General features: G+C 37.3%; 1 protein-coding gene and 1 long non-coding RNA gene across 2 annotated transcripts in view; one reads left to right on the forward strand and one right to left on the reverse strand.

The window, feature by feature from the left end:
* The window catches only part of LOC121417229 (uromodulin-like), a 59991-nt gene that overhangs the window by 39694 nt on the left and 6402 nt on the right, over window positions 1-13895 (reverse strand). The window lies entirely within an intron of this gene.
* Window positions 3622-5503, forward strand: LOC121417230. The gene is made up of 3 exons (XR_005970326.1): window positions 3622-3655; window positions 5167-5273; window positions 5315-5503. It is a non-coding gene; the product is annotated as an uncharacterized LOC121417230 (long non-coding RNA).

Genomic DNA, 13895 nt, shown 5'->3' on the forward strand with positions numbered 1-13895 from the left:
AGGATATCAACCATGTGGGTTTTAGTACACTGGGTGGAAACGAACGAAAAAAAATGTTACTTCAAGCGATTTTGTAACAAACAAAAAGATGTTTGTCAACTTGGTGGACCCGAACTTGAGTTGAGTTGAGGGCCTGGTGGAGTAAGGAACCCCGCAGAGAAACGGCCGAAACATTGGCTTGGATGTGGAAGGCCAAGGTGTTAGTGGCCAGTGGTAAATATACATTATTATATCCTGATTTGTACCTACTATGTAATTATTTATGCTCTCCCTTTGTCCAGGGGTAATTGTCCAAGAACCGTATGTATATAGCCCTAGATCTATATGTGGTGCTCGACTAGACAGCTGGCAGCCGTCTGTTTCGAGGATTTTTTTAAACATTTTTTTTATTTCTCCTCGTACACAGACGGCTCAATATCGTGCAGCCACCATTAGGGGACTTGCAATGCAAAATCCCCCCGTCGGGGCTCTTCAATTTTTGTCTTTAATGAATAAAAAAATTGAAAATTATTGCAACCAAAATGGAAATTAATATTCCCTCTTGGCATTAATTGCCAAAAAACGGAGAAAAATCAAGTTAAAAGGAACAAAAACAGTGACTTACCTCGGCTGTCACGCAAATTCACTTCCCCGTTTTCCCCGTTTTGTCCGATCTTAAGTACATAAACATATGGCCATTGAGTCCCCTGTACAGATCGCGCTAGAACTTCGGTCTCTGTATTTGGTGAGTGAAGCCAACGGAGTTCAGCTGAACAACCAACATTAACAGAGACCGAAGCTTTTGGTCTAGTGCTCGACTAGCCTGGAGGCGTCTGAAAGTGACGTGAAAGTCATCTATCTATGAATTTAGCTCTACACTCAGTACTCTACGTAGCCAGGGTTACTCCCCACTGACGCCTGGGATCCCGAGCTATATTCACCCACGTACTGGTACAAAACCTGAAACTTTCGCCCCCGAGATTTCTACTTTCCCTCTTAATCTAGCCCTAAAACATGTACCTGCATGGGGTTCAACTTATTTTACAAGTACTAAGTAGATTACCGGGTGTAACATTTCTGCGATATTGATTTCATTTTTAAAGAAGAATTCATAAAAACGAATCGCGCGATTTGCCTGCTGTCGTCAAGCGACAAGAAATCAAGATGGCGACATAAACACGGCCGTAAGCTCTTCCCATCTTTTCTAGCCAGGAGGCTTCTAGAGAGTAAAAATCATTTACTAATACTATACTAACGTATCTTACTCTCACCTAGCCAGGCGGCTTCTAGTTCTAGAGAGTAAAAATCAGTTTAACGTAAGGTTACTCTCATCCGAAGCCAGGTCTTCTCATTGACCCACACGACGAAAGCCAAAACCTGAAACTTTCACCCCCGAGATTTCTACTTTCCTTTATAGAAAAGATCTAGCCCTAAATCATGTACATGGGAAAAAAACTTCATTTCTGACATTTCTACGCTCTCGTTATTTTTTAACAAGAATTCATTAAAAAAATGAGAGAAATATTATGAAAAGACGGAAGAGACTTGCCCGATGTTTACGCCGCCATCTTGCTTCCTATTGAGTATTGTTCTTCGCCAACGTTACCCGACACACGTGTCTATGAGAAGGAAGACCTGGCTTCGTATGAGAGTAACCTTACGTTAAAAAATAATTTTTACTCTCTAGAAGCCGCCTGGCTACTCTCACCCACGTTACGCGACGCAAGCGTCCGTATCGTGGGAGAAGAAGAATAGAAAACAAGATGGCGGTGTAAACATCGGGCAAACTCTTCTTTTCATGATATTTTTGTCATTTTTTTTAATGAATTCTTGTCTAAAAATAAAATCCATAGCATAGAAATGTCGCAAATGAAGTTGTATCCCAGGTACATTATTTAGGGCTAGATCTTTTAGAGAGAAAGTAGAAATCTCAGGGGCGAAAGTTTCAGGTTTTGGCTGCCTAAACGCACATGTTGTTGTTGTTGCAAATTTCCTTCCTCCGGTCTACGGAGATCGGCGGCAAGCCGCAGGGTTCAGGTCCTTTCTAGATGATTTTGCCGGCATAGATGGATTTTTAGAATGTACCTTAAGCAGTGACATGTCAAAGAGGATGCAGAAGAAGAGGGCAGGGAGTGTGAGGGGAAGAGAATGGAGGATGCGAGTATGAGGGGGTCATTTCCAGAGAAGTCATTTAGGATGGATGTAGGCAAGTCAAGGTTCTCAAGATGCTGTAGACGGTCCAGGCGCTGCATCAAAAAGACTGGGCATGAGGCAAGAAAGTGGGTAGTGGTTTCTTCCTCCAGAGAGCAGAGCTTGCAGGTTTGGTCTGGGCTCTTTCCAATGGTAACTAGGCGTCGTTGTGTGGGATAAGTGGACGTAAGCAGCTGAGCACGTAAAATCACAGCTGATCGAAGATGGGTCGGTAGGGAAGAAGGGTAGAGTAACGATATCTTGGGAAGCATTGAGAGGTTACATGTATACAATAGAAGCCCTGGCTTCGTATGAGAGTAAGTTACGTTAGTAAATGATTTTTACTCTCTGGAAGCCTCCTGGCTAGACTGGATTAGCATAACATCAGCTAATTAACAAATTCGGGGGCAAATTTAATGAAGTGAAAGATTCTTACTATAGTTTTTAAATAATTATCTTAATTAGATCTACTGAAAAATATGACTACAACTCAAAACAGTTTGTTTGTACAGAATTCAGATAAAATTATTTACGTCTATAACTTAAAAACTGGTTTCTGCATTCTGATTTGATAATTTGTCTGTACTCTGTAGTAATAAATCTAATAATCCTAAAACCCCATTTTTACAAGGCATTTCATTAATGGCTCTTTGAAGTTACTCTGATTATTTATGTCTGTCCTTAATGTGCCTGTCCCTTACAGAAAAAAAGCTGATGAACTAAGGAAAGAGAAGGAGTTCCTAAACACTGCAACCAGAGTAGATGAGGCTATGGATGAGTCTGATGCCACAGATGAGGACATGGATGATGAGGCTTCAACCTCAAAAAAAAGATTTGAGAAAGAGGGTACGTTGAAACTTTACATTCAACTTAAATTTTTAAGACGTGCATGGATCAGGAAATTTTAAAGCATACTAGCCAGGAAATTTAGTCCAAAGTGATAAGTGTTTACCTGAAGCAGGCCAGACTTTATTCTGTGATTTGCAAAAAAAATGACTTCTACATAACTTTGATATCGCTGCCAGTGGTGATTAAAGAAATTGCTCTTAAATTTCTACTTGTAAAAAAAATTGATGGAATAGGAAAGTATTGGTGGTACTACTTCAATAAAAGAAAATTCATTAGAAAAACTAAAAATAATGATACACTTATGAATTTTGTCTGGATTCCTAGTCTAGATACAGAATTGCATTGGATTTGCACATGACCGCGTACCCAGGTGTCACAAATTTGAACTCAGAAGATATGCGAGACTTAAATGTGAGTGGCGCGGCGCGGTCACCCAAAAAAATCGCAGCTGAATGTTCTTGAAAAATGTTGAGGGGGGGGGGGCTAAATTGAATTTTAATTTTCAAAATTCTAAACATATTCCATATGTGTTTATATTTTATTTCCATTTTTGGTTGCAGGTTGGGAAAGCTGACAGATCTGCTATGGCAGAGCTTCTAAAGCAGAAAAAAGACTGAAGACCAGCGGAACCATAAAGGTCAGTTTAAAAGTTTATTATTTACGGCAAGATTCTGTGGCCAATTAAATGAAAAACCATGACCAGAAAACAAAATATCATATGTCCAGAAAAAGTATCTTCTCCAGAGCATTGCATTCATGCTTTTGGTGCAAATAGAATTTTACATCACAACAAAGAATACCTCTTAATTATCCAAGGTTAAACATATACCACATAAAAATAGTATCTGAAATTATGATGGAGTAGATGCTCTTTCAGAACATACATCTATATGAGAGTTATCTTTTCCGGACATGCTTTTTCATTAAATTGGTGATTTTTTTAAATGTTAAAGTTTCTTTCTGACTTTCTTGGTATATCATTGTAGGATATTGGCACTCTAAATGGATGAATTCCATTGCTAGCCCTGGCATATCAACATTCACAAATAACACTGTCTCACACACAGATTTGCGTTATGGTAAATTCTAGTAGAAGGGGCTATGAAATAATGTGTCTGATGATATATCCACCGCAAAAATAAAAAAATCACTTACAATTTTTGAGAAAATGGCATTTTGGGCAATAAATATCGTCTGTGATATCCTAAAATCATCTTTAAAAAAATCATAACTGTTCTTTAATGATATTTATCAAACCTTCACTAATATATTTCTCAATTTTTTTTGCTTTTTATTACAACCAATTATTCGTCAGGGTGAACTTCCCCTTTGATAGCTTGTACATTTTCTTGTGTATTTTGCCAAGAATGATTGTCTCTGCGTGAAACTACAAATGAATTCAGAATATTACAATTACTGTAAATAGGAAGATGCTCTGTAATTTCTCATATTACCAAGCTTGTCAATAATTTCAAGGCGGAGGGTTAGGGTGAATCTCCCTGAAAGAGAAACTACATGTACTAGAATAGCACAGTCTCTTGAAATGGTAATCTACCGTGAAAATAAGTTTTTGATGTGGAAACAAAAAGAAACGAACAGAAAACGGAGGAAAAGGACACCGACTTTGATTTGAATCTACGTAACCATAGAAAATATTTTAATGTTTTAAGTAAGTGATTGATCTTCCCTGACAAATGTATTGTCATTTTACATTTTACAACGATGCTGTCTGTCACCGGTACAATTTCTTCCAGAGCGGCGGACCAATAATTTTAGAAATTCACAGAGTCAAAGGCTTAGACAATCAACCAGTTTAAGAACTTAATTTCCTTTAAGTCATTTCCTTGTCATTTCATAAGATATTTTCGATCAAGTAGGACTATAGAAATAAGATTACCGAGCCTGAAATCTTGATTTTCTTGCTTTATTAAACTTATCTGCCCCTAATATTATAATCCTGTTTCATGGGCATGCATGGTTTTTGTTATGTTTGTGACTCTTAGTTACTCCACTGCAGCTGAGTAACCAACAGTCACAAACAGACGGAACTTGACTTGGCTTTAATTAATATTTATAAATGATGTAGAGTCTGATAAAAGTTTGAGACTTTGAGCCAGTTTTTGTGTCCTTTCATTTTCTTATATTCAGCACACACAACAAGCAAGTTTCCCTGCACTTCCACGGGCCAAGTACGTGCACGCATGGGCCAGAAGCTGAAAGATGTCCGTGCACCTCGAAGACGTGCAGAAAAGCAGGTTTAAGTGTGATACCTTTTTTTGATCTCCCTACTCTTCAGATTGGGACCAAAGCACAATGTCTACCATGATACAACCACCCAAGTACCTACAGCCAGTGACAACAGACAAATACTCAAATCAATTATGTTGTGATCAGGAGGATGGAAGTTTTTAGTGTTGATTTTCTTTTCTTTTTTTACATCTGGGTATGCAAAATGAGGAAAGATATATTATAAAATTTGATTTGAATTGGTGACATTATTATTAGCTTCCACTCCTATTGAGATCAGCACTAATTGGCAATGATGGTATACTTTTGTGGTCAAGATTTCGGGACACTGTGCTTCGTTCCAGTTGGCCTGTGTTGCAGTGGTCTACATGGTATGTGCTGCATGGGTATGTAGTGGACTGCATGTGGTAAATGAGTTAGTGGCACATGCACACCACAGTGTGGTGGACTGTGTAGTCAATGTCCGTGTGGTGGACTGTGTGGTAGACATCACAGTAAGATGAGCACCATAGTGTGGGGGACTATGTGGTGTATGTCATGGTGTGGGGGACTATGTGGTGTATGTCATAGTGTGGGGGACTACGTGGTGTATGTCATAGTGTGGTGGACTATGTGGTGTATGTCATAGTGTGGTGGACTATGTGGTGTATGTCATAGTGTGGTGGACTCTGTGGTATATGTCATAGTGTGGTGGACTCTGTGGTATATGTCATAGTGTGGTGGACTATATGGTATATGTCATAGTGTGGTGGACTATGTGGTGCATGCCATAGTGTGGTGGACTCTGTTGTATATGTCATAGTGTGGTGGACTATGTGGTATATGTCATAGTGTGGTGGACTATGTGGTTGATGTCATAGTGTGGTGGACTGTGTGGTATATGCCATAGTGTGGAGGACTATGTGGTGAATGCCAAAGTGTAAAGGACTATGTGGTTATAAACATGTGGTACACAGTGTGTTTAATATGTGTTTCGGACTATGTGGCGACTGTGTGGCAACACTGTGTTACACAGTGTTGTAAACACAGTGTTACCACACGTCCCAAAATCATATATTCAACACGCGTGTTACTCGCTGTGAACACACTGTGGTACACACTGTGTTACACACTGTGGTTCACACTGTGGTACACACTGTGTTGCATAGTGTGGTAACACTGTGTTTGTTCCATAAGGGTTATCATGGCATCAAATTGTCAGTCGTCTCTTATACATTTGTAAGGGCGACTGGATTAAGAAAAGACTGGTAATCCAAAATTAAAACAAAGAAAATTGAATCTGACCTCGAATCTGACCGGCTGTTATCTATAGCTCATGTTGTCTCAACGACCTCGATTTTAACTTTTAGAAAGTTGTTACCTGTAAATAAGTTGAGGCTTCCTCTCGCTAGGAGTACAAGTGTGAGAAAGTATAATGGAGGTGGAGCGTGGAGGTCTAGCATGGAAGATGCGTACTAAGATAAACACAATAGAAACGCTGTTTAACTTTTAAACAGCGTTTTACGGTGAGGGTTATGATAGTCACGTAACAGAAGTGGATATGAGAATCAAAGTGGGTTTATTGTCCTGACTAAAATAATTAATTGATAGAAAATATTAAAATCAATAAGCGTTAAAGAATAAACATTAAATTTATTACTAAAAATTAACAATTTCCATAAATTTGTAGGATTTAAGGTAGGGTTTAAGCGTTTATAATAAAAAAAATACAAAAAAATACAAAATACAAAAAAAAAATAGTTTAAGTTACCAACAATCTCCATCCCCCTCTCTCCTTTAACAAAGACTTCCAGTAAACTCCTACAGCAAGTTTTAAAATCAATCTAAACTGATAATGATACTTACGCGCTAAAAGTTTATACTTTTCGCCGGGGCCAAAAGCCCATCAAATTCTGCTCTCTTCCACGCACAAAACGCCAACTAAATTTGCCATTTAAGCACGCACAAAATTACTTTACCAAATTATACTTCTCAAGGGCACAAAACGCCACTAAAATTTACGGGCAAAATTCATAAAAATCATTATTGATCTTACTTGGCAGCGGCGCCCAAAACAAAATTTTGCTTACTAGCGTCACGACATGACGGAATATTTAAAAATATGAAATAAACATCAACCCAAATTTCATATTATATCACACTTTGCTAGATTAATTCACCGGGGGTTTGCAAAAGTCTCTCACGGTTTTTCCAGAGTAATTTTGGTCACAATCTCTGTTTTTTTCACCTGGATTGACTTGTCGCAACAAGATAATGAAAATTGAATTGAAAAATGATAGTACCTTAAAAGACCCATAAATAAGACTTATTATAACACCATGATAATAAATGGTGCATACAAATAACACCATGAAAACATAAATGGTGCATCAAAATCAATATAACACCATGATTTGATAAATGGTGCATAAATTTAAAAAATGGCACAAAAGCCAATCAAATTTATTTTTTCAGGCATTAAACCAAATAAAATGTTAAGTTATTAGCTAGCGCAAATAGTCAAATTGACTTACGTGCCAATAAAAATAAAATGATAGATAGAACACTCAACTGGGCGTTGTGGCGTGCGCCTGTAAACCAAGCTGTGGGGAAGTTACATATTGATGCAGAGGTCCGAGGTTCGAGTCCTGGTCACGTCTTTCGGATGGTGACGTTAAAGGTCTTTCCCAGATGTAAATAATCATATCTGATTGATACACGTCTGACAAATACTCAAATACACACAGAACACTCACTCGTGAAGACGGACAGTCAACCTGTACGAAACGTCGAGTCTCTCTACTACTCATCATCTCTACTCGCCGACTCAAGCCAGCATCAGCTCTACTACTCAAGCTGTTCTCACTCAACATTCCTTCTGGTTTACAGTCCTTTTTAGGATTATTTTCAAGAAAGAATACTCTACTCTCAAATCTCCACTTTCTCGCCTAACCATTTCTTCTCTTCTTCTATCCACTGTTTCTGTAACACTTCACATGGTGTACCGTAAACCACTGCAGCAATTTTACATGGCACCATGTAAACCTTCAAACAACAGCTTTCATGAGGTTTCTTTTTCAACTAGGCTATCCTAATTTTAGGGGTCCTTCTCAAGGCCCTCCTGACCACACCTACCACTAACGACCAGCCGGACGCACATTTCCTTACTAAAATGACTAAGGGGTATACATAAATGCTATGAAGATGAAAATTGGTAACCTTCCCAGTTAGGCAGATGCCGATGGCACCCGTATTATTTGTCATGGAACAGACTGCTAAAAATTCAAGTTGTGCTTGACTTTTTCTACTTGTTCCTATTTTCAAAGAATGGGTTCCAATCCCAGCAATGGCGAGCTATCCTCCAGTAAGAAATTTACCCGCTAAACCCACTTAGGGTGAATGGATACCCGATAAGATTTATTTTGAAGCCTTATCGCCGATATGGCGGCTCACCCCCGGTCAGGGTAATAGTCTAGGAGCCAGGGGGCTTTATTCAGAATTTTTGGTGGGGAAGGTTTGATAAGCTTATCCGGGGTAAAATTGTGCGCTGATTCCAAAAATGCCACTCTTATTGACCGTACTCACGCCATTTTGGTCATTTTGGCCAAATTTTGGCCAAAAATGACCATTTTGACCACTCTTTGGAAAATGGTCCCTTAACAGACTGCTTTTGTAGCCACATGCAATTAAAATGGTCTATCTTAAGTAAAAAATGCACACAGATTCCAGATAAAGTGCTTTCATTTGCCAAATCACAATAGCAGTGGTCATTTTGGCCATAATTTGGCCAAAAATGACAATTTTCATGATTTTTTGGCCGAAATGTGTTACAAATATTGATCAGAGCTTCGACTGGATGTTTTTAGAAATCCACATTTATTTTCAAAATGTGCGCTGGATCATAACCATCAACCTCATGTAATTTATTCCGTCAGTTTTGACCTATGAGGGTCATTTTGGGTACTTTAGACATAACTGACCATTCGCGCAATTTGCATTATTAACTGTTCAAATAGGCAGGAAATTGAGGTCTTCAGCATGTTTTTTCTTCTTCCCTTATAAAATGAGAATGCATTTAAATGTCCTTCATGTGTAAAATTTTATGCTGATTCCAAATGTATCAGTCTCAATGACCCTATTTAACAGTTTAAGGTCATTTTGGCCACTTACGACCCTTAAACTGACCAATGACATCAGTTCAATTTATCCAAAAATACTTTGAATGTTACCAGAATCGTTACAAGGGCATACTGTGACACCTAACATTGGTGTATTAATCCTTGAAATTGAACATCTCAAAAGTATTTTGACCTCATGCAATTTATTCCATCAGTTTTGACCTATGAGGGTTACTTGGCGTACTTTAGCCACAACTGACCATTCACGCAGTTTTGCATATAATAAACTGCACATAGACAGGAATTTCAGGTCTTCAGCGTGTTTTATCTTCTTCCCATATAAAATGGAAATGCATTCAAAAGTTCATCTTATGCAAAATGTGATGCTGATTCCAAATATATCAGTCTTAATGACCCTATTTAAGAGCTTTAGGTTATTTTGGCCACTTATGGCCCTTAAAATGGCCAATAACATCAGTTCAATTTATCCAGAAATCCTTCGAATGTTACCAGAATCTTAGCAAGGGTGTGCTGTAATACCCAACACTGGTGAATGAATCCTTAAAATTGAGCATCCCCAAAGTTGACTACCTTGGTCATTTTGGCCACCTTGACCCCCAGCCAGCCCTGCTCATTGTGTATGTTAACTCAGGTGATATCGAACATGGTGAGGAGAAATTTTGGATTGCGTTAATATTAGCATCAATTATTGTTAAATGGGGAAGTTTGAAAGCTTCTTGGTGGAAATCAATGAAATTATTCCACACAGACCATAACTATTGGACCTTGTGGTCATTTTGACCACGTTTCCCTCAATATTGACCAGCGACCATGGACCCTAGGAATCTCCAATTAGTGGAGAGATCAGCTAAGAGCGAGACCTTGCATGCTTTGATAATCAAAAAGGGCTCAAATGCTGGTCAGTATCATCATCAGCATGAGCTACCAATAATCGGTGAAGAATGTTGATAATTGTGATAAAATCCTTTACATCGTGCATACATAAGGTTGTTTGACCATGGTACTGTCGTCATTTACATGATTTTAGCCACCTTGACCACACAGTAAATGTTTATGGAAACCTCACATATATGGGGCAGTACATTCAGGAATGAGACACTTTAGCATCATTTACATGTTATTTTAAGACACTTTTCTAGATTAAAGTAGATTAATGATTCCAAATATATTAGTCTTAATGACCATTTATGAGCTAGTGGTCATTTTGGTCACTTTTGGTCCCGACAATGACTAATCACATTTGCATGTATCAAAGAGGATTCAAATGTTGTTGTCGCTCCGTATTGTTAATAAGATGTATTATATCAATTATTGATTTCAATATGATATGACTAATAGCACATTATCAAAATTTTGAAACCAATTTGGCCATTTTGACTATCTATCGCATGTATGACTTTTGTAAATAAACATGACAGGAGCAATTGTGGAAATGCGTTCAATCCCTTTCGATTGGAAATATTAAAAGCTCACCTTGAGTAAAAAAAATTGTGCCAAATACGTCACCATTTTGGTCATTGTGTGGTCATTGAGTAGCCATAACATCATTCCCTCCTTTTTTATTTAAATTATACAGATAACTACATTCTAGAGGAAGGCACTAATCCTGAACTCAAAGGTGCGTCATTACAAAGCTAGTGGTCAAAGTGGATTTCACGAATAGATTTAACCATGGTGCATTTTTATTACCTTTGCCATTTTGTGTAATGTTTCACAAACCTCACATTGGCATGATTGGTAAAGTTGGAAGTGGAAAACTTGCCCTAAATTGTTAAAGAGTGACAAAAATTCGGTACAGAGAATAATTTCATATAGAGAATGTATTTTATTACCCAGTACGTCTTCAAAAGAATTAAGGGTAAGTTTGCTGCTCATCAATCATGCCAATGTGAGCTTTGTGAATCACTGTACAACAAAAAACAAAGATTGTAAAAATGAATGATAGTCAAAACTCTTTGTGAACTTCACTGTGACCTATTTTGCTTTGTAATGATTCTCAGTACAATTTGACTTTAAAGAAGGAAAATAATTCTGGCTATTTAGGAACATAAAGTGATCAAAGGGGCCACAGTAGACAGTCACATGATATTTGGCACAATTTTTACTCAAGGTGAGCCTTTAATATTTCCCATGAAAAGGGATTACGCATTTCATCATGTTCATAGACCTACAGTTGCTGCTAAGTCATGTTTATTTCAAAATTCACACATTGGATAAAAGGTCAAAGTGGCCAAAGTGGTCACATTTTGATCATGTACTATTAGTAATATCATATTGAATTAAATAATTTGTCATTGATTATGATTGATACAACAAATCTTACAAAAATATAGAGCAAGAACATTGGAATACTTTTGATACATGTAATTGTCATTGCTAATTGTAGGGACCAAAATGACCACTAAGTAGTCATTAAGACTGATATATTCTAAATCATTGTATTAATCTGGTGCAGAAAGTTTTTGTAATATGTCTTATCTAACATCATTCTTGAATTCGTTTCCATGAATTACAAAATGGTTAATGTGCCTAAAATCATGAAAATGACCAAAGTGCATGGTCAAACAACCTTATGTGTACTTGATGTAAAGGTTTTTATGACATTCATTAAACTCTTGATTATTGGTGTAGTGGCTCAGGCTGAAAATAATATTAAGCAACATTTGAGCTCTTTTTAAATCAAATAATGTGTGGTCACGAGAAATTATTGAGGAAAGGTGATCAAAATTACCACAAAGTCCAATAGTTCGGCCAATAACACTGATTTATATGGAATCATTGCATTGATTTTCACCCCAAAGCTTTCAAACTTTTCCAATTTAACAATAATTGATGCTAATATTAACACAATCCTGAATTGTCTCCTCACTATATTCACTTTAGGCCAATTTAGTATACACATTGGGCAGGGGACAATCTGGCCAAAATGACCAAGGGTGTCAACAATATTTTTGGGACACTCAATTTAAATGATTAATACACCAGTGTTAGGTGTCACAGCACACCCTCGTAACGATTATAGTAACATTCAAAGTATTTTTTGATAAATTGAAGTATTGAACAGATGGTATTGGTCATTTTGGGCCAAAATGACCATAATCTGTTGAATGGGGTCATTAAGACTGACATATTGGGAATCAGCTTGAAATTCTACACAAGAACGACATATGCATCATTCCCATTTTATAAAGGAGGAAGATAAAGCACACTGAAGACCTCAAATTCCTGCCGATTTGCACAGTTATTATGCAAAATTGCACGAATGGTCAGTTACCCAAAATGGTCAAAAGTCAAAACTAATGATATAAATTACATGAGGTCAAAATACTTTTGAAATGTTCATTTAAAAGGATTAATACACCAATGTTCGATGTCACAGCACATCCTGGTAACGATTCTGGTAACATTGAGGTATTTTGGATAAATTGAACTGATGTTATTGGTCAATTTTATGGCCATAAATGGCCAAAATGACCATTAGGTGTTCAGTAGGGTCATTAAGACTGATATATTTAGAATCAGCATAATATTCTATACAAGATGGACATTTAAATGTATTCCCATTTTATAAGGGAAGAAGATAAAACACACTGAAGACCTCAAATTCCTGCCTATGTGCGAATGGTCAGTTATGTCTAAAGTACCCAAAATGACCCTCATAGGTCAAAACTGATGGAATGAGGTCAAAATAATTTTGAGATGTTCAATTTAAAGGATTAACACACCCCAATGTTAGATATCCAACACACCCTTGTAACGATTCTGGTAACGTTCGAAGTATTTGGGGGTAAAATGATCTGATGTCATTGGTCATTTTAAGGGCCATAAGTGGCCAACATAACCATAAGCTATTGAATAGGGTCATTAAGACTGATATATTTGGAATCTGCATAAAATTCTACACAAGATGGATTTTTGAACGCATTTGCATTTTATATTGGGAAGAAGATAAAACACGCTATGAGACCTCAAATTCCTGCCTACATGTATTATGTACACTTTATTATGCAAAACTTCGTAAAGGGTCAGTTATGTATAAAGTACCCCCAAATGACCCTCATAGGTCAAAACTGATGGAATAAATTACATAAGGTTAAAATACTTTGTGAGATGTTCAATTTAAAGGATTAACACACCAATGTTAGGTGTCGCAGCACACCTTGTAATGGTTCTGGTAACGTTCGGAGTATTTGGGGGTAAAATGAACTGATGTCATTGGCCATTTTGAGGGCCATAAGTGGTCAAAATTACCACAAGCTATTAAATAGGGTTTATTTGGAATCAGCATAAAATTTTACACTTAAAGGACATTTAAATGCATTCTCATTTTATAAGGGAAGAAGAAAAAACATGCTGAAGACCTCAATTTCATGCCTATTTGAACAGTTAATAATGCAAATTGCGCGAATGGTCAGTTATGTCTAAAGTACCCAAAATGACCCTCATAGGTCAAAACTGACGGAATAAATTACATGAGGTTGATGGGTATGATCCAGCGCACATTTTGAAAAT

Source organism: Lytechinus variegatus, chromosome 6 (assembly GCF_018143015.1).
Source record: "Lytechinus variegatus isolate NC3 chromosome 6, Lvar_3.0, whole genome shotgun sequence".
Classification (NCBI taxonomy): Eukaryota; Metazoa; Echinodermata; class Echinoidea; order Temnopleuroida; family Toxopneustidae; genus Lytechinus; species Lytechinus variegatus.